Source organism: Pundamilia nyererei, unplaced genomic scaffold (genome assembly GCF_000239375.1).
Source record: "Pundamilia nyererei isolate P.nyererei 1_Seehausen unplaced genomic scaffold, PunNye1.0 scaffold00017, whole genome shotgun sequence".
Classification (NCBI taxonomy): domain Eukaryota; kingdom Metazoa; phylum Chordata; class Actinopteri; order Cichliformes; family Cichlidae; genus Pundamilia; species Pundamilia nyererei.
Window position 1 is genome coordinate 1,063,575 of NW_005187418.1, and position 18,405 is coordinate 1,081,979.

General features: G+C 41.8%; 1 protein-coding gene across 4 annotated transcripts in view; it reads right to left on the bottom strand.

The window, feature by feature from the left end:
- The window catches only part of LOC102212872 (SRC kinase signaling inhibitor 1-like), a 138,877-nt gene extending 125,954 nt beyond the window's left edge, over positions 1 to 12,923 (bottom strand). For all 4 annotated transcript variants that reach the window (XM_005725731.1, XM_005725732.1, XM_005725733.1 and 1 more), the window contains exon 1: positions 12,786 to 12,923. The gene's annotated coding sequence lies outside the window, so the exon portion shown is untranslated. The remainder of the gene's footprint in view (positions 1 to 12,785) is intronic.
- Positions 12,924 to 18,405: the final 5,482 nt, after the last annotated feature.

An 18,405-nucleotide genomic window follows, 5' to 3' on the forward strand; every position in this document is an offset into this window, starting at 1 on the left:
TATAAACTGTATATAAAAGATGGAAGTAGCCACCATGACATAAACCACTTGTTTGTAAACATCAGGCTGCACTAATAAAAATCATAATTTAGAAATTGTTTTATGTTCAATCACACCTGAAGCTGTTACTGATGATTTTACAGTCTCAGTTAAGTGTTTACTGAGGTCATGAATCAAGGAAACTGAGAGAAATTTTCACAGTGACTTCTTCACAACTAGATATCTTACTGAAAATGGAGGAGACGCCCCCTGCTGTCCATTAGAAATGTATTTAACTTTCAAATAAAATAATAGTTTTATTCATTAAAAAAAAAAGTTTTACATGGAGTTTTTTGGTCAGAGTGGATGCCACTGAAACCAAGACCAAACTCGTTACTTTAACGACTTATCCTATGTGAAGCGTAGAATAACATCGTAATTTAAATAACTAATATCACATTATATACAATAAGATATGAAACTAGCTCATCAGCTTTACTGAGGTCACAAACCAAATGAGCGGTGGTTTCCTGTGTACTTCTCGGCAGTCAAACTTCCTTTATTAACCAGAGGATCTGCCCTCTGCTGGTGAGAGAAGGGAGGGTCAGGGCACCTATTCCCATCTTTTAACTGCAGTCTATGCTTGGAACAGGGAGTCATTGTGTTGGAGCTCAATATGTTGTTCTTTAACATTATGTTCTGTTTGCACTCATTTTTCTCGCAGATATCTGCAGCGGACGTGTAAAAGCTGCTTTTTGTTTTTCACTTTGAGTAGAAAACAAACTGTCACACACCAAGACTCGCTCTCATCTCTAAAATCAATTTCTGTGCAATTCAGGTTACAAAATTCACTATATAATCCTGTCCTTTAAAGAAACAGCACGCAATATGTTTTATGGTGTCAGAGTGGGTCTGGCTACACGCTGAGCGTGCCCAATTAATTGTGAATATATGAAACAACATGCGGTGTTGTGCTTGTAGTCCAAATCAATGTCACACAGACAGACAAACACATTGAGGCATTTCCTGCAGCATACTCACTACCTGTGACAGTGTGCGTCTCCTGGAAGCAGTTTCCTTTGTGCTTTTTGTGACCTGACGTGAGACAGCAATGCCATCTGATAGGCTGTTCTCTACCTGAGATACCACGGAAATAGCAGTCCTTATCAAGGACAAAACATTACAGCTGTAAAAATCTGGAGATGAATATCTGAGTCAGTCTCTCAGGGAGCGCTGTCAAATTAGTCTATGAATTTCCTACTGCACCCGGAGAGTATGTGACAGCAGCAGCAGGAAGACCTTGAAATAACCTCCTCGAATACACATTTCTCCATGATGGTTTTAAACGCCTCTCCTATAGCATTTCAAAGCTACAACAAAGACCGTTTGAGCTACGTCTCCAGAGACGGTGCGGAAGAATGCAAGAGCACCTGTGTAAAAACATATGCTGCTCTCAAATTTACCCCGACTGCTGAGGGAGACGAGAAAGCTGCAGAGACGAGCTGATTGGCCGACGTGTCTGATGAGCTAGGAATCAAACATCAACTAAATATACACAGCTGGGAACTCTGGGCCTGCTTCAAAGGAGCCTTTAAAGTGTAACAGTGGATTCTGTCTCGAACAACAACTGAGATTTAAAACAAGAGAGAGCCTTACTGTGAACTTTAATATAATAATCATGTATATTAAAGAAGTTAAAAAGTTAATAGACCCTTTTCACGGCAGGCATTTTGACCTTCTACAGCTACAGGTATAGCTAATAACATTTACGAGCTCTCCAGTGTTCCAGCATGCACAATATGAAGACCACGGAAAGGGACAATGGCAAGAAAAGTGTGCTGTGAGAAAAGGTCTGCAAGCTGTTAACATTTAACAAGTCCCTGGTGGGAGTTAAAGAGGCATTTCACCAATTTTATATGCCAAAGTCAATTTGCAAGTCACAGTAAGAGCTAATCAGGACGTGGAAATGGTTCTAATAGATTTGGAGCAGCTTTGTAAAGCATGAGTACGAAGCCTGAGAGAACGACGATCTTTGACAGGCAGGAAGGAGCAAAAACCCAGTGACTGGTTAGCAACCACCAGGAAGAACATCAGCGACAGTGATGATCATTTAAACAAACATCGTCAGCACACAGCAGGGTGAGAGGTTTATGTTCAGTGATATTTGAGCTGAAAATGTAACCACAGGAGGAAAGGAGGTCAGCGATTGTGCAGCCTACAGGAGGAGCACAGAAGTTACCCATATGCAGCCCTCAGGCAACACACGTGTAAAGGGGAAGACACGGCAACATGGGAACCAGAAACAATGGAATGGAAATGAAATTCAGCTCCTCTAACACCCATTAACAATGAATCATTGGCCGAAGAAGCATTTATCCTGTTTGTCCTAACACTTGTTTTGGTGCAGTGCAGTTTTTGTGCAAAGGTCATTCAGCCTGGCGAGCTAAAGTGTGCAGTTTTACCCGTAGTAAATGGACTGGTTCTTATATAGTGCTTTTGTACTGGAGCACTCAAAGCACTTCATACATTATGTCTCGTTTCACCCACTCATACAAGCACTTTTCTTTCTATGTCTAAGTGCTTTCTTACATTCATGCTCCAATGAACGCATCAGGAGCACCTCAGGGTTGCAAAGGAAACTTTGGTGTGGATTTAAGCAGCCAAGGAGCAACCCACCAAACGTCTTAGTAGATGACTCTACAGCCTGATTCACCCCTGCAAAGTCATGGCAGTTTTGCTTAAGTTAAGATGCATGAACAGGTACTGTCACGGTTTGCACTGGCAGACCGTGTGGAGGGAGGAAGAGGACCCAACTGCGAACCAGGAACTGGAACGAAAATATAATTTAACAAAAGGCGAACCATTTATTTGAGGCTGGGAAAAGGTACAAAACCAAAGGCAGAAGCACACTGAGGCAAAACTAAATTCTAAACACAAGAGACAAAGAATAAAACCCTGAACATGGAGAGATGACGAAAACTCAACTGACAACCTGACAAGGAATGAATGAAAACACACAGACTAAATGCACACAGGAGGTGATCAGGGGAAGTGGAAACACACGGGGAAGCAGCTGATTAGAATGAACATAACGACGTTACATTGGCAGTGAAACTAAACGCAATGAACACGGGACACCAGACCTCTAAAATAAAACAGGAAACATAATGGGGCGCAGACATGACAATACGAACTTGGCAACATAAGACACGCAGACATTAAACACATGAGAGGCGAGGGAGACTTGAACACAGGGGTGAAGACACAAGGGGAATCTAATAAACATAAACCGTGAACATCAAAACATATCAAAATTCAAAACGCTGGGTCAAATGACCCATGACAGGTACAGTGCAAAACCATGGCTGAAACCAGTTGGACCATAGGACAATGCAGCTGAAGACCACCACAATGGGTAACACAACTGCAGGCCGGTCGGTGGGGATCAAGTTGCCCATGCAGTTAACATCGATTGAATTTTCAAAAGACGGGATGTGCTGGTAGAGGCTGTCTGCTAGCAGTCAACACAAAATTATGTTGCAACAACAAAAAAGCTTTGCAAAATTTGCAGTCAAGTAAACGACCTTTGCAATAAAGCTTTTGCTTTAAGTAGTAATTAATTACTTTTTCAAAGTAACTTGCCCAACACTGGTAAACAGAACTGGATTCAGGAGTTTGACACATTGTTACATTCCTGTTTCATATTCTTGAGAGCAATATCCAGAACAAACATGAGGTAGGTGCATCCTAGATATTGTAATATAATTTAGATTTAAAAGCAACAGGATATTGTCAGTTATGAGCTCCAAAATTTCAGCCTTATTAAGTAAGTACTTTAAACCAAATTTTTAAGTCATTGCTGGAAACTTCTATGTGTAAATTGGTTTACAATTTTGCCCACTCCTACTGAGTGGTCTCTGAGGTCCTCGTGGGCTTTGTTTGTCATAGATATTAGGACTCTGTTGCAGCTGCATGGCTCTGTAATTTCAAAGGTAACCTCCCACACTGTTGACATTCTCATTTGTCAGCGTGTGTTGCGAGTTCTAATGTAATCGTACAGCAAGTCGACTGTGTGCTAAATGACTGCTGTTGTTGGTGTGGTTTATATTTCACATCTTAATTTTCCCTAAGAATTCAGCCATTTCTTGCTCTGTTAGCATTCCCCTTGTGCCCAATAAAGCAGGAAAATGAAAATAAATCATATTTTAGGCTCCGGTGAACAAAAACGCCTCTTTAATGTGGTACACAACACATTTTCAAATAAACACAGAACATGCAGAATCATTAAAGGCAAGGCAAGTTTATTTGTATAGCACAATTCAACAACAAGGTGACAAATAAAAAGCATGATTTAAAATTGATTAAAACAAGCAAATAAACTAACTAACTAAAGAGCTGCATGTCCACCACCAAACATCTGCCACATTAGTAATGCCACTCAGGCTGATACATACTGCAGGGATCTACTGACTAATGATGGTAATCAAGCACGTCTACAAGCATGTGCATTTAAAAAGTCCAGCCTTGCACAATAATGTATAATTATTGTGAAAACTGTGATAAACAGTCGACTGTCTAACCTTTCACTGAGTTTAAATGTGAAAATACCGTACCAGAGTGCACACATTAGCAGGCCTGAGGTCATTATCAGCACTTTATGTCCAGAAACTGCCAATTGGAAGAGAAAATGGGAACAGGCTGCTACTGAGAAAAATCTGACACAGTAGTTTGCAATTAAGCTGATTTATAACAAAAGCAACCAGAATCTCCTTCCCAAGAGACAATTCTCTGCTTTATTCTGACCATTTGTCTTCCACATAGCAACTGGAGGCCGGATGGCATAAATACTGATGACACGGTCGCCAGCAAAAACATAAAAAGGTTGCTTTGCTTTTTGTCTGCCTTTCCTATTTGTCATTCTGAGATTGGTTTTTTCGCCAAATGCCTCTTTTTTAGCCAGTTATATTTATCTTCATATACAGGACAGATCATCAGCATCCAATAACAACCGTCTCCTGTAAGAATGATCCTCCGTCTCTTCTCTGCCATGCATGGCCTAATGCAGCAGTCTTAGGCGAGCTTGCAAGATGAAAGTCACATGCACCCCGGGCCCTAAAGCAGGTCAGGTCGGTAAAATTTTAAAGTGGATGGATTGATGCTCTAAGAGTGTCCTAGAAACAGTGTGGTGGGACTCAAAAACAGAAACACCCTGCAACGAAACCCCAGTCTAATGTGGTGACTCTCCTGATCATGACTAACCTGATTGGACAGATGGTTTATTTATAAAGAGCCATCTGAGGAGTCATCATTGGCAATTAAATACTTGGCAGGTAATTGGATGAACCATCTGTCTGTCACTGCTACCTTTAGCCAACCAGTTCAACAAACTTCGGAGCATGAGGAAGATCAAAACCAGTGTTTCACAAATCAAGACCTGAGGATAAAATCTCTTTGTTAATTTGCAATTCGGAGGTTTATTTTGTGAGCATTTGGTTTCCCCCTAAAAGGTCACATTTAAACAACGTGACCTTTTTTTAATTGAACTGATTTGTCACATTAAAGCCTTTAAGACACAATGTAAAAACTGCAAGTAGTTGTAAGTATATAAGTAAATGTCTGACCGTGTAATAGACAAAGCAAGCCAGTAAGATAAATACTGTATGTCTGGTTTTTGATGTGATGTCCACTTTCCAACATTAGTCCTCTCCATCATGGGTGATGCAGTGGAGGTTCCATGTCATCACATTCGGGCACCTGTTCCTGAGAAACAGGAACTTTCTAGTGCGTCGCTTTTTGTTCAGCACAGACCACCAAACCCTACTTATAACTCATCTCTCCAAATGACTGCAAATAGCTGTAGCATACCTGTCGCATGCTAGTTTCATTCTGCAGCGGTTCCTTTTTGCTCTTTTGGTTTTGGGTTGTTTTTCCCCCACACAGTTTGGAGGCCAGAGCACTATTTGGTTGCATATTTTTCCAGCTTGTACAGTCTCATCTAATCTCATCCCAACACACAATAATAGGCTGGATATCTGACAGTGACAACTTCCAGGTCTGGGACCTCATTTTTTAAATTTTTTGGAGGGGCACACAGAGCTCTTATAGTCACCTTTGTTTTTCCTGTTTGTATAGAAGCATCAAATCTCACCATGACAATAATTTGGCAGGTAACAAGTAGCATGTGCTACCAGGTACCAGAAAAGACTAAATGTATGCATTATAAAACACGTCAACCATCACTGCCACAAACTGCTGTTCAGACTGTGTGTGCAGTTTAAGTTTCATTGAACACTGGTCTGCCTTTATGATCTAAATTGTGCTATAATTTAGATCACAGCACCAGCAGATAGGTCATCCTTTCTTTTTGTGGCGCTGATCTAAAGGTGGAGTACTGCGGAGGCCTGTCATTGTGCGGCTTATTCAGGCATCAACACCGCAAGACTCAAGAATTCAGCTGCCAAGCAAAGTAAGGTCATCCTGTCTCGAACACCTTGAGCCACTCAGGTGAGGCTTTGATGAGCTTTCTAAGCCTCATTCACTCTGTGAATAAATCAGACAGGCTGCTGAGATCCTCGGTCAGCTTTACAGAGCCAAATTAACTGAGATTTATTGTTAATTACACTCTGATGTGTTGTGTCATAAATGTTTCACTGCTTCCTCTCAAAGGGAAGGCCGAGATTGTTTAATTATGCACATTTACTGGCTTAGAGTCTTGCTCCATTTCAGCCCTGCAGCTCTTAAATGCGGGCTCTACAATGATAACACAGTCAACCAATAAAAAGAACTTCCATCAATATCCATTTTATATGAACGAGTGAATGAATGGCAGCATTTCTGCAGGACTGAAGAGAGCAGACTTAGTGTGGCTCACTTCGACATAGTGTCCTTGAACAGGAAACAGACTCCCTGCCAGCTCCACAGGTGCTGCTCGCGTCCTGAACTCCATTCAAAAGGCAGTTTTCAAATGGGAGAGTCTCTCTTCAGACAACAGGAAGATTCATACTTCACAAAGACACTTTAGGATACAAGCTGTGTCGCACCTTCACAATGCAGATAAGAGTCGGTAACATCTACATGCTGAAAATATTTAGCGTAGAAGCCACTTTGAGCTCACTTTCAGAAGTACTAAATCAAGACCTGAAATATGAATTCAACTGAGAATCCAAATTGGAGTATTTTTGCACAAAAACAAAACGCATGTTGGCTTGAGAAGAAACAAGTATCAACTGTAATAAAGAAGTAAAACATATAATACTAATCTTTTTTCACACGCACGAGATCGGGGTAGGATCAAATAATAGGCGTGTACTATTAACACTGAAAACATGGCCATTGTGAGTTTTTGAGCAGTAACAACAAGTAGGGCAGCTTGATAGGCAGGGTGTTTTGTCAGTACACCGGCCCCTTCAGCACATCATAGGGTGAAATGTGTGCTAGTACTGATTTAGCCACTATGTAGTGTCTGCATTATGGGGTTGAGTTGCTTTGAGGTAGATTTGGAGCGCCGTTACTTGGGCGGGCCACGCAGATATACTGTGTGACATATTTTTATTTATTTCCACATCCGACATTACAAAATCAATTTATTGTTGGTCTTATTCTGGAATTTCAGGAGTTGCTATCAACTACCTCCCATCCTTGGCATCTCATATTTCCTTATGGGCAGGCTGCTCATGTCGCTGTTGTGATACTGCTCAGTGTGAGCCAGCTGTCAGACAAACTCTGACTCCAGAGGCTGGTGTCAGTATACACAGTATTAATGTTCTTAGTACTCATCAGTAAAACCGAGTCTTATCCTTACATACTGGTGATATTCTACACCTTCACAGTCTGGTTTGGGGCTGTTTTGGTCACAAATGTGTCTACAACAAAGTCTAAACTACAGAATATGTAAACAACATATCTGGCATTAAAAACTTGATGATTAATCTTTCGTTAATTTCGAAGACTACGAAGAGCATTTTTTAAAATTAACAACTTTCATTTGTTCTGTTTAGGATGCATGTCACGGCGGGACACGCCGGTGAGTTTATGGAACGTACCCAAATGCAGACACGGAAGAAGACGGAAAACATGAGTATAAAAACAAGGCGAATCATCCAGGGGGAGTAAGCAAAAACTAGAACCTATACTGGGAAAAAACGACTTTGAACATAGAAAGACAAGACTTTCAAAATAAAACAGGAAACATGGAGAGACATAGACATGACAACAAAGAGGAGAAGAAAAGACTTATAAATCAGGAGACAAAACTAGAATGAAACGAAATCCTAACTAATAGCAGCAACACAAGAACTTAACATATTTTCAACACAATATAAGAACACAAAAATACAAAACCGACTCAAAACTGCTGGGTCACAGACCCTGCCCCTGACAATGTAAAAATATAATCAATATTCAATATCAACTAAAACACCCTGTTCATGTAGGCTAGGGATGAGTGTTTCCCACACTCTCGAGGCGCCCTTTGACCTTTGTATGACCTCTGTTTCTTATGTGCACCATGTTTTACTCTGAGACTTATTGGAGCCTTCAAACTCCATCTTGCTGCAGGAACCTGGAGAAATAAGGTGCCATCACAGTCCCACAGAAATACACGCAGACGTGTCACAATTCTGAGAAACTACGACTGCTTATTTGACCCAAACCAGTGGCTCTAAAATCCATCTGAACAGCGCGAACAGAACAGCCTGAAAAACTTGTAGCACTTGTACAACAGCATAAAATGTTACCATGTTTTAACTTTTTGTGGGTCACTTTAGGAAAAGCAGTCAAATTTAGGTTTATTTTCTCAAATTTGGTCCAGACAGAAAGCAAGGGTTAAAAGAGTCTCTTTAATCTCTGGAGTATCTTTCACTTCAGCACTTTTTTAAAAAATAATTCATTGTAAATAAGTGAACAAATATTTGTCCTTCCATTTCAGTCCAACCGGGCTCACGGGGATGTTAAAGATCGACTCGGAAAATAGTGTAATAAAAGTTGTGAGAAAAGTAAATCCAGGGATTAAGAAAGAGAAAGCAGGTCAAGGACCTTCATGTCTGAGATGTTTGTAGACGATGAAAAGACATTTAACTTTTTACCGCTCGCCATCTGTGAGCTGAAGACATTTCTTCAGATGGTTTTCCACAATTATAAAGCTGCAGTTTCAGTGCCTGAAAACACATTTCTTAAAAATGTTGTTTTGACTTATGAAAAGAAGTCGAACGCTTGAACGTCGAGGATGAAAAGGCAGCAGAGTCTCTGAATGCCAGAGCGCGAGGCAGCTCTCGGGAGAACAGACATCCCTGAGTCAATATTACAGTCAGCTCACCCTCACCTGGTGGCTCTGCATCAATCAGCTCTCTGATGTCGGCACCCTCTGCTCTGCAGCTTCCTCCCTCTGCCCTTCATCTCTTCTTCTCCTTCTCTGTCTGTCTTCCATCTCCTTCCAGATGTCAACAAGTTTGATCAGGCTGACGTGGGAAAACTGCTGTTTGGCTGACGCTCCTCAGCACCCTGACAGATCCTCCAGCCTCTCGTCTCCTTTTCTTTTGCTCCCCAGTCACTTGTAATTCCAGCACGCTTGATCTGCTCCCCTCCACCTCCACCACCCGGCAACCCCGCCCCTGTCAAAGCCTCCTGGGGAGCTGGGGAGGGCTCTGTCATGTCAGTGAGGTGACATGACTCACACAGTCATGCGGCACAAAGGAGATAAGTTTGAGATGTTCAAGGGCGACTGTATAGTTGGCGTTTCAAAACGCTCACTTCAGAATTAATCCTCTCAGCGATTTCTGAGTGAAACGGCATGCGGGATGTGACAGGCCTCAATATCCAACGCTGAATTTTAAGCTAGCTGGCTGTTTTTCCAAACCGCGTCTCCCAACGCGTTCAAGAGACTCGGGTCTTTTCTTGCTCCGACACAGATTTGTGCAGAGTGGGAGCAAAGAGAAGAGGGTATCATGTAAATCAATAGCGATTAGAGATAGTGAAGACCTCCATTTTGCACTCTGCCAGCCTGCAGTCAGCAGCAGCAGCAGTCTGTGCCTCTCGTGCATTATCATTAAATTTGAATCACAGAGATAAGTATCTTCTCTGAAAGATCATCCCGGTCATCTTAGAAAAACCAAGAAGGTCATTTAACAACACTTGGCACCACAGTGGAGGTATTTACACCACCCTTACAGAACCTCTCAGGCACCTGCATGAATATGCAGTTTGCAGAAATCCAGATTTTCCAGCTCTCTGATGCAGAGTAAACTAAAGTAATTAATAAAGTGATTCATTCTTTAAACGAGCAATCTATTAGCAGCAATCCTGGTAAATAGTAACCTTATATATACAATTATCAATGCATTGTTTTAATATTCCGACCAGTAAAAATAAACCTGCCTTGCAGCATCCGTGTTATTTCTACATTCTTGTTTAAAAGAATTGGTGGGAAAACGTAACAACTTGGGAAATTTGACCATCCAAGAAGCACTTCAGTGGGATAAAGGAAATATAATAAAAGCCATGTGAACATTAACGTTAACAATAAATATTTTTTTGTCTTTCAAAAGGGCTGAACTGAGCTCAGTGGAATAAAGAAAGGAGGTCAAAACTAAATATGACACTCAAGGACAACAAAATAAAACAGGAAGTATACTGTAAGTATAAAAGGAGTAGGAGGAGTACACGCATATACATAGACACAGAGAAAAATTAAAAACTTGTTGTTAGTCAAACTGATGAAGATTTACCGTGAGTGTCCTCAATGCTATGCTAGCGTTCTTACTAGCAACTAGCATGAAAGCTAACATAGCACCAAGCTTTTTGAAACTGCTATCAGGTCCAAACTGTACTTATATTTGACTGGAAACTGATTAAAATGGACAAAAACCTGAAAATGAAAAAGTGTCAGACTGTCTTCTCTTTTTGGAACGATCACAGGAAATGTGATGTTCTCATCTGGATGAGCGAACGCCATTAAAGGGTTGTTGACTTTGTTTTTGCATCTTGCCAGCAAATCCCATGAAGAGAGAGAGAGAAAAAAAAGCAAAAACAAAAGAACAAACCCAACACTGAATTGATCCTACAAACATATTGTCTGCAGCTTAGTCTTCTGTGCCTCACTGCACCATTGTTAGTGGAAGATTAGAACACATCGCTGAGCAGCACCGCTACACCGCCGGACGTGTTTATGGCGTTAAACAGAAGCACTGTATCGCCATTTTCTTGCTGGAGCTATTCCCTGCTGGTTTTGGTCACTTGATGAAGTCTTTATTTTTATTTTGTGCCTTTCACTTTTATTAAAAATATATTTCTACCTGACTAAATGGAAAACGTGGTCACAAATAATTTTACTACAGACATGAACACGGGACCACCTTTGCCCACCTGTTTTGATAGATACAGTTTTAGCAGTTCAGCTGAGAACCACTGGGTTATAGTTAATTATGGTAAGGATAAATCATTATTCTTGTCTTCTCAGGTGGTATAGTCCACGTTCTTTCCCATCATCTCACTAGAAACATCGATGCTGCTGAGAGAGCGGTGTTATATATTTTCCGCATTTGGGATTCCCAGTAACTATATAACAGTAGCTATATCAGTTATCTCACTGAGGAACAACACAATGATTAGAGTATGGAGAGAAAGCCAGATTTTAAGCAGTTAACCACAATAATAAAACAACCTACTTTATATCCTAGGCTAGCTTTAAAGAGCTGGAGTAGAGATACAGGACCTCTACGGGTTTCCTGTGGATCAGAAATTCTGTGAGTGGGAAACTGGAGTCTGAGTTAATCCCTTAACCTTTTCATTCTGTTCTTGAGCCATTTTTTGAGATTTGGCAGGGAGCACTGTCCAACTGGGAGTGCTGCTGACATGGGGTGGGGTTGGTCTGCAGCAATGTTTATATACTGTCAGCAGCGTCCATATGAAGGCCAACAACCAAGGTTCACCAGCTGCACACTGCCTTACAGTGAGATTAGCTGTGTTAGTCTTTTCACCTGTCAGTGGGTTTAATGTTGTGGCTGATCAGTGTATGTGGACTTTCGGGCATTTGCAGAGCTTCCCAACTCCAGATGGCTGAAAATCTACGAGGAGAGTAGAGATTAGTTTTTGGCTTCACTGCCGACTTCTATTTAGGGACTTTGAGAAAAACCCAAGCGCTACCTGTGTGAGTTTAATGCAGATGCGAAAAATCCACTTAGATCATTCCTCCACCTACCCAAGAATCAAAGTGGTGATACATATGCTTACTAGATGTGTTTTGTCTCCACTGCTTTTATATTTTTCAGCCACTGCATTAAAGTCCAGCTCTCTTCCTGCTTGTATCACTGTTTCCATCTCCTCTCTGATCAGCAGCAACAGCAGCCTCAGTAAATCCATCAATAGCACTCTTTCACTCCGGTCCAGATGCCAGCCTCTGAGAGCCAGGACATCCACAGCCTCCCATCCGCTCAGGCAGTAAACAAGAACTGCTGCCAGACGCAACCGACACCAGCAGACATTCACACCCCCAAATACACACAGAGTCCTCTCAATATCTGCACTGAAATGCATTTCAAAGGCACTTTTCATACATACAAAATGGACTGCAGCACTCAAAACTGGTTAGTCCAACGTGATGCGGTTACTCAATCAGAAGCTGTTTCGAAAATGAATAAAAAATAATAAGTTTGGAGAAGCTTCAAAAAAGTCTTCTTCCATAAAACATGCAGGGCAAAGATACATGTGCGGAAACAACACAGACAGCAAAACACTGAAGAGAAGAAGAGGGAGAGCGGTACTTTCCCAGCATCCCCCAGCACGTCAGAGAAAGGCACTCAAGTTAGAAATACCTGCAACTACAGAATGGACGGAGAGAGAGGGGACATGCCTGGGAAGGAGGAATTGCCCATTCTCCGCCTTGATGCACCTGTTCACTTTCCTCTACTGCACACTTTCTCTTTTATCTTCTTTATTCCCTCTTCTTTCTTCCCCTGTCACTCTTCTTCTGCTGTTGTTTCTTCCCGCTTCCTCTCTTCTTCAGGTCCAGTTTTTATCCCTTTCTTCTCAGCGTGTCCATGTCTCGGCTTCTTCAGGAGCTGTGTCAGCATGAGTGTGTGAAGCGCCTGTGATGGATATGAGAGAACGCTGGAGTGCAGAGGCGTTCCTAACCATGTCTTAGCATGGCCACTGAATAAACTCATCTTTTATGGATGCACAGCCCTCCCCGTCCTGCTTCTCTTAAAGGGACTGCACCCCGTTCCCGCTGCCTTTGATCTCGTCGTGATACGCACAGGATCCGAATCGTGCGCTCACATGTGTCTGTGGGAATATACTGTGGTGTGGAGCATCAGTAATTCAGCATCACTGTGTGGGTTTGACACTTTTCCCTGTGCAGCTGAGGAGGGGGAAGCGATCGATCGGAGGATGAAAAGGAATCCAGAAAATTGGGGGTGAAGGAAAAGGGGGGGATGCTGATGTATCTCAGACAAACTAATGGTCGTGATAAATAATGAATAACAGCAAGCATAGCGTGGCATAGAAAACACTGATATCAGGATATCAAGAACAGGGCTGGGTACGCATGTGTGATGAAACAGTGCAGACACATCTTATCTGTGTGTGTGTGTGTGTGTGTGTGTGTGAGTGTGTGTGCATGGGTGTGTCCACTACAAAGGGATATTGTCAAAGTAAATCCTGGCCCAGCACCGGCTGTAATTCAATCTGCAGTTGAAGGCCATGAATTAATGAGACAGCGTGTGTGTGTTCAGGGTCAGAGAGGCTGTACGTCACACACACTGTGACACCTGGTAATAGGATCTCCAGGAAAGCGAGCGAAAACAGCATCTGAGAAAGTAAGAAAGAAATCCTGAACTCACCTGGAAACACAGGTGCACTGAAGTATAATAGAAAGTAAATATGATAAGCACTGATTAGAATTGATCATCTATGAAATCATTATTATTTCCATGTGTCTGAACAGATTGTAACTTTAAAATAAGTCGTGACTAATATTCTCCCTCTAAGCTTCCTTTCTTTAACATTTATTTTCATCAGCTAATCACCAACACCAGCAAATGACCAGAGGACTATACTACAAACAAAATTCCATTATGCACTCGGCTCCACTAAACCTAAAATTTTCTGCACAGCCTCAATCCTAAGCATGAAAACCCGGTGACCAACTACAAGAAACATCAAGCGGGCTATCAAACAATTATTTCTCCCACTGTAACAGTAAAATGCAACATTGTTTCAAAAAAGACAAGACATTAATGCTCCAGAAAATTGTTAATCGTGGGATTTATCGCACAGCGCAGTAAAATAAACATTTTATTAATTAAAGTGAATGATTATATCGCCGAGTGTGCTCTCAGCGCTGCTGTTTGTTTCTAAGGTGACGACTGCACACATTCGAGTTCTGGAACTTTAAACTGAATACATCTAATGTCACGGTCCTGCAGCTTAATAAGGGAGACGAGGAAATTGATTTAGTCTGTCGGCAGATAAAGTGAAATTGATTTTAATTATTGAGCAGGTATTCTTGGTGTGTGTTCTGTGTTCTAATAGCTGTAATTCCAGCAGCATTAAAGAGACTTAGCAGCAGATTAGAATTTTCAGCATCATCAAATTGATAAATCTTTACCTTCATGACATTACAAAGGACAGATTGTGCTTCATTCACTGGGTTTAGTAAGGTAGTAAAACATATTCCCCTAGCAGAGAATCTAAACTGCACTTAAGGATCAAAGAAAAAGAGTCATTTCGTCTTATGTTAAACCCAGAACATGACCTACTCCTGACCAGATGACGCATTCGGCACACATTACCATAGTGTGTTATTCAAGGTTCGGTTTTTCTGCTGTGATGTGATGCCACCACGATTCTTTTCTTTTGCTGCTCTAAAAGTACAGGTAGACTTTCATGACACTAGTGTAACTTTCTTTGACGGCATGCGTTATCGCGACAGGGGTGCCATGAAAATTAGGGAAAAAGTTCACTTCTCACTTCCAGCAACAGAGAGTATAAAACATGTGCATAGCCTCTGACTGTGAATAATGAAGCCAGTGCACAAGACCCTTAGGCCTGCATTCTAATGGCCAATAGGGGGTGACTCACCTCTTTGCAAAAAGATTGAGTCCTAGAAAACTACAGGAAGACCTCCCTCGACCTGTGCAAACACTTTCCTGATAAGTACATGGGTGCTATCACTAGCTAATAAGATAAATCAGTGAGTGGTTATGAGTTTTTGTGTTCCAGAAAATACATAAATCGAGCCTGAGGTGCAAAGCTTCTAATGGCAGAAACACTGATATCTGAGTGGAAGTTGGTTCGCTAGCCAAATTTCTTCGATAAGTAACATGATGCAGTTCCATGATTACATACAATAATGTCAATCAAAGGATCACAGTTATAATTGCATTTAATTTAATGAGTGTAGCTTGTGTGTAAATGATGTGTCAACTGAACTTCTTAATTTTGCTGCACCTTAGAACAAAGTTTACTAAAACTTTTATGTAAGAGACGAGTGTGGGATGTGTGCTCTGACAGAGTGGACAGGATGCTGTACACCCGCCAACACGGAGCCTTGTTTGTTGCCTAGTGGCCTGAATTGACGTGCTGGTAAATAAAACATAGCTATAAATTAAAGATGGCACTCACTGGGCCTTGGGGGGATGGATGGACGCTCGTGTGCTTGTCATAATGCTCTGGAGTGTGTGCTTTTTGCCCTTGAGCTACTCGCCCTCACTTTGCTGCACACATACACACCCCCACAGGTGTCACAGGTGGCTAATAGAAACATATAACATTGTGATGTATGCTCGGCCTTGATTTCTCTCTCGAAAGCTCATTGAGAGGTGACATCAGAGGCACTTTTCTATAGGTGGCGAAGCAATTAGCGCGCACAGCCACAGCTTAGCGAGAAACAAATGCACCCTGAGGAGAGAGAAACAGTGGAAATGTAATTACAGAGGGGTGAAAAAGGCTTGTTTACATGCTTCTTAGGTGGATTAAAAGCAGATTTTGACTTTATAAACACTGGATTGCAATATTTAAATGTAAAGCAAAAATTTGGAGAGTGCAGTGCAGAATGAAGGAGGGGGGATTGTGGTTAAAAGAAAGAACACTAAGAGGAGGAGGAGACTGAGGGGGTGACAGGCTGACAGGCCTGAATGACAGACCAAGCAGAAAAACAGACAGATGAAGAGAGAAGGAATAAATACAGAGCAGTGACAGGAAAAAGAGAGGAAAGGCAGAGAGACAGACAGAGATGACAGGATAATTAGAGATTCATGGATTCCTGGTTGACCGGTGAGAGGAAGAGCAGCTGCTCTCTTGCTACGTCTGGCCAGGGGGGCTGAATAATGAATCGCGATGCTGGAAACACGCGCTGTAACCCCACATACGCCACGCCGTGCGGCAGCAATTACCCGCAGACAGATGAAGAGGCAGGTGGAGAGAACTTCAAAAGGACTCACGGTGTCCCTGTTAACTGCCATATGTCAGGAAAAGGGGACACCAGTTCAAGTCCAGTGACAGCAGGGCTGTACACAGACCTGCTGAAGGTTCACGGGTGAAAATGAAAAAGTGGCACCCCTGTCACGATAACACATGCCGTCAAAGAAAGTTACACTAGTGTCATGAAAGTCTACCTGTACTTTTAGAGCAGCAAAAGAAAAGAATCGTGGTGGCATCACATCACAGCTGAAAAACTGAACCTTGAATAACACACTATGGTAATGTGTGCCGAATGCATCATCTGGTCAGGAGTAGGTCATGTTCTGGGTTTAACATAAGACGAAATGACTCTTTTTCTTTGATCCTTAAATGCAGTTTAGATTCTCTGCTAGGGGAATATGTTTTACTACCTTACTAAACCCAGTGAATGAAGCACAATCTGTCCTTTGTAATGTCATGAAGGTAAAGATTTATCAATTTGATGATGCTGAAAATGTCTAAATGTTTTCAGACTATTTCCCAGATAATTTCCCACGTGAGCATAAATGGCGACTCATTGTCACAATTTGTGCTCATTTTACTTTCCCTTCAGGCTCTTATTTTGAAAGTTTAGTTGTCGTGTTAGTTTGCTGTCCTGGTTATCATCACGGTGGTCATCAATCTTATTCAGATGCTTTACCAAAATTAATGCAGCAGTTATAATTCCAAATATTCCTGTATGATTTCCTGTCAAAAAGCCTGATGCACTCACTCAAGTGACTTTATTTTGTCATGCCAATTAAGGCCACTTGCAGAGAAGGTCAGCAGGAGCTGCACTGTGTCTTTGTGGAACTAGAGAAAGTATATGATAAGAGAGGAACTGTGGTACTGCATGAGGAAGTCACTTAATGGTAAATGGACTGGTTCTTGTGTTGCACTTTTCTTTTTTATTGAGCAGTCAAAGTGCTTTATACAACATGCCTCGTTCACTCGTGAAACCACTTCTTTCTGTCTCTAAGTGCTTTCTAGCACTTCTATCTATTCACACACATTGAGACGCCTGTGAATGCATCAGGAGCGACTCCACCAACCTCCTTATTAGTGAAAGACGTGCTCCACCTCAGAGAAGCCTGTGAGGGCACGGAGCAAAGCTGGATGACAGCATACAGTCACTATAACGTCACAGTGGTTATGACCATCTTTAAGCTACAGCCTTTACAATCCCCACATTTTGTGTGGGCAAATCTGATGGCACCGCACCACAGATATGATCAAAGATGGCTCACGAGCACAGTGGACTTTTACATGGTGAGCAGCCATGAATTATATATGTTTTTAATTGCTGGCTGCAGGCGTAGGCAGTGTGCCAGCAGCCAGCTCTGGCCCTCCATTATCAGCTTTATGCTATAGGTCAGGTCAGAGAGCCCACATAAAGGACTCAGTCAGGTCCAGGATCAATTCAGAGATGCTTGTAGATAACTGGACATTTCCAAAAATGAGCTTAGCAAATGCAGGATGAGTACAGGTCTGCAGAACTCACAATACCTTAGAGCTGAGGTATCCTGAGTAGTTTGGGAGGAGGAGGATTTTTGGAGTTTAAACAGATAGGAGGCGAACCTGGATAGACACAGGGATATAAAAACAGAGAAGAGAACATCAGAGTGAAATAAAGCATGTTTCACAGTCATTAAATCCACAGCTTGATAGATGAGGCATTTTAGCAACTGAGAATCAAAAGCTTCAAACTCCTGCTGGAAAAAACAACATAAAGCCAGAATTAATCAAAGACACCTTGTCATTAAAACAATAAAACTAATGTATCAGTGTGTTAACATATTATATTGGGCAAGTCTGTCATTAAATACGGATGAAATTATTGAAACGGTCTCAGGCTGCCTTTCAATTAGATGCCATCCATCTGGGTTCAGAAGAATGTCTACTTTATTTAACCCATTCACTCAGTGAAGCAGTGGGCAGCCATTGGGCGCCCGGGGAGCAGTGGATTTGAACCACCTCCCGATCATGGGGCCACCA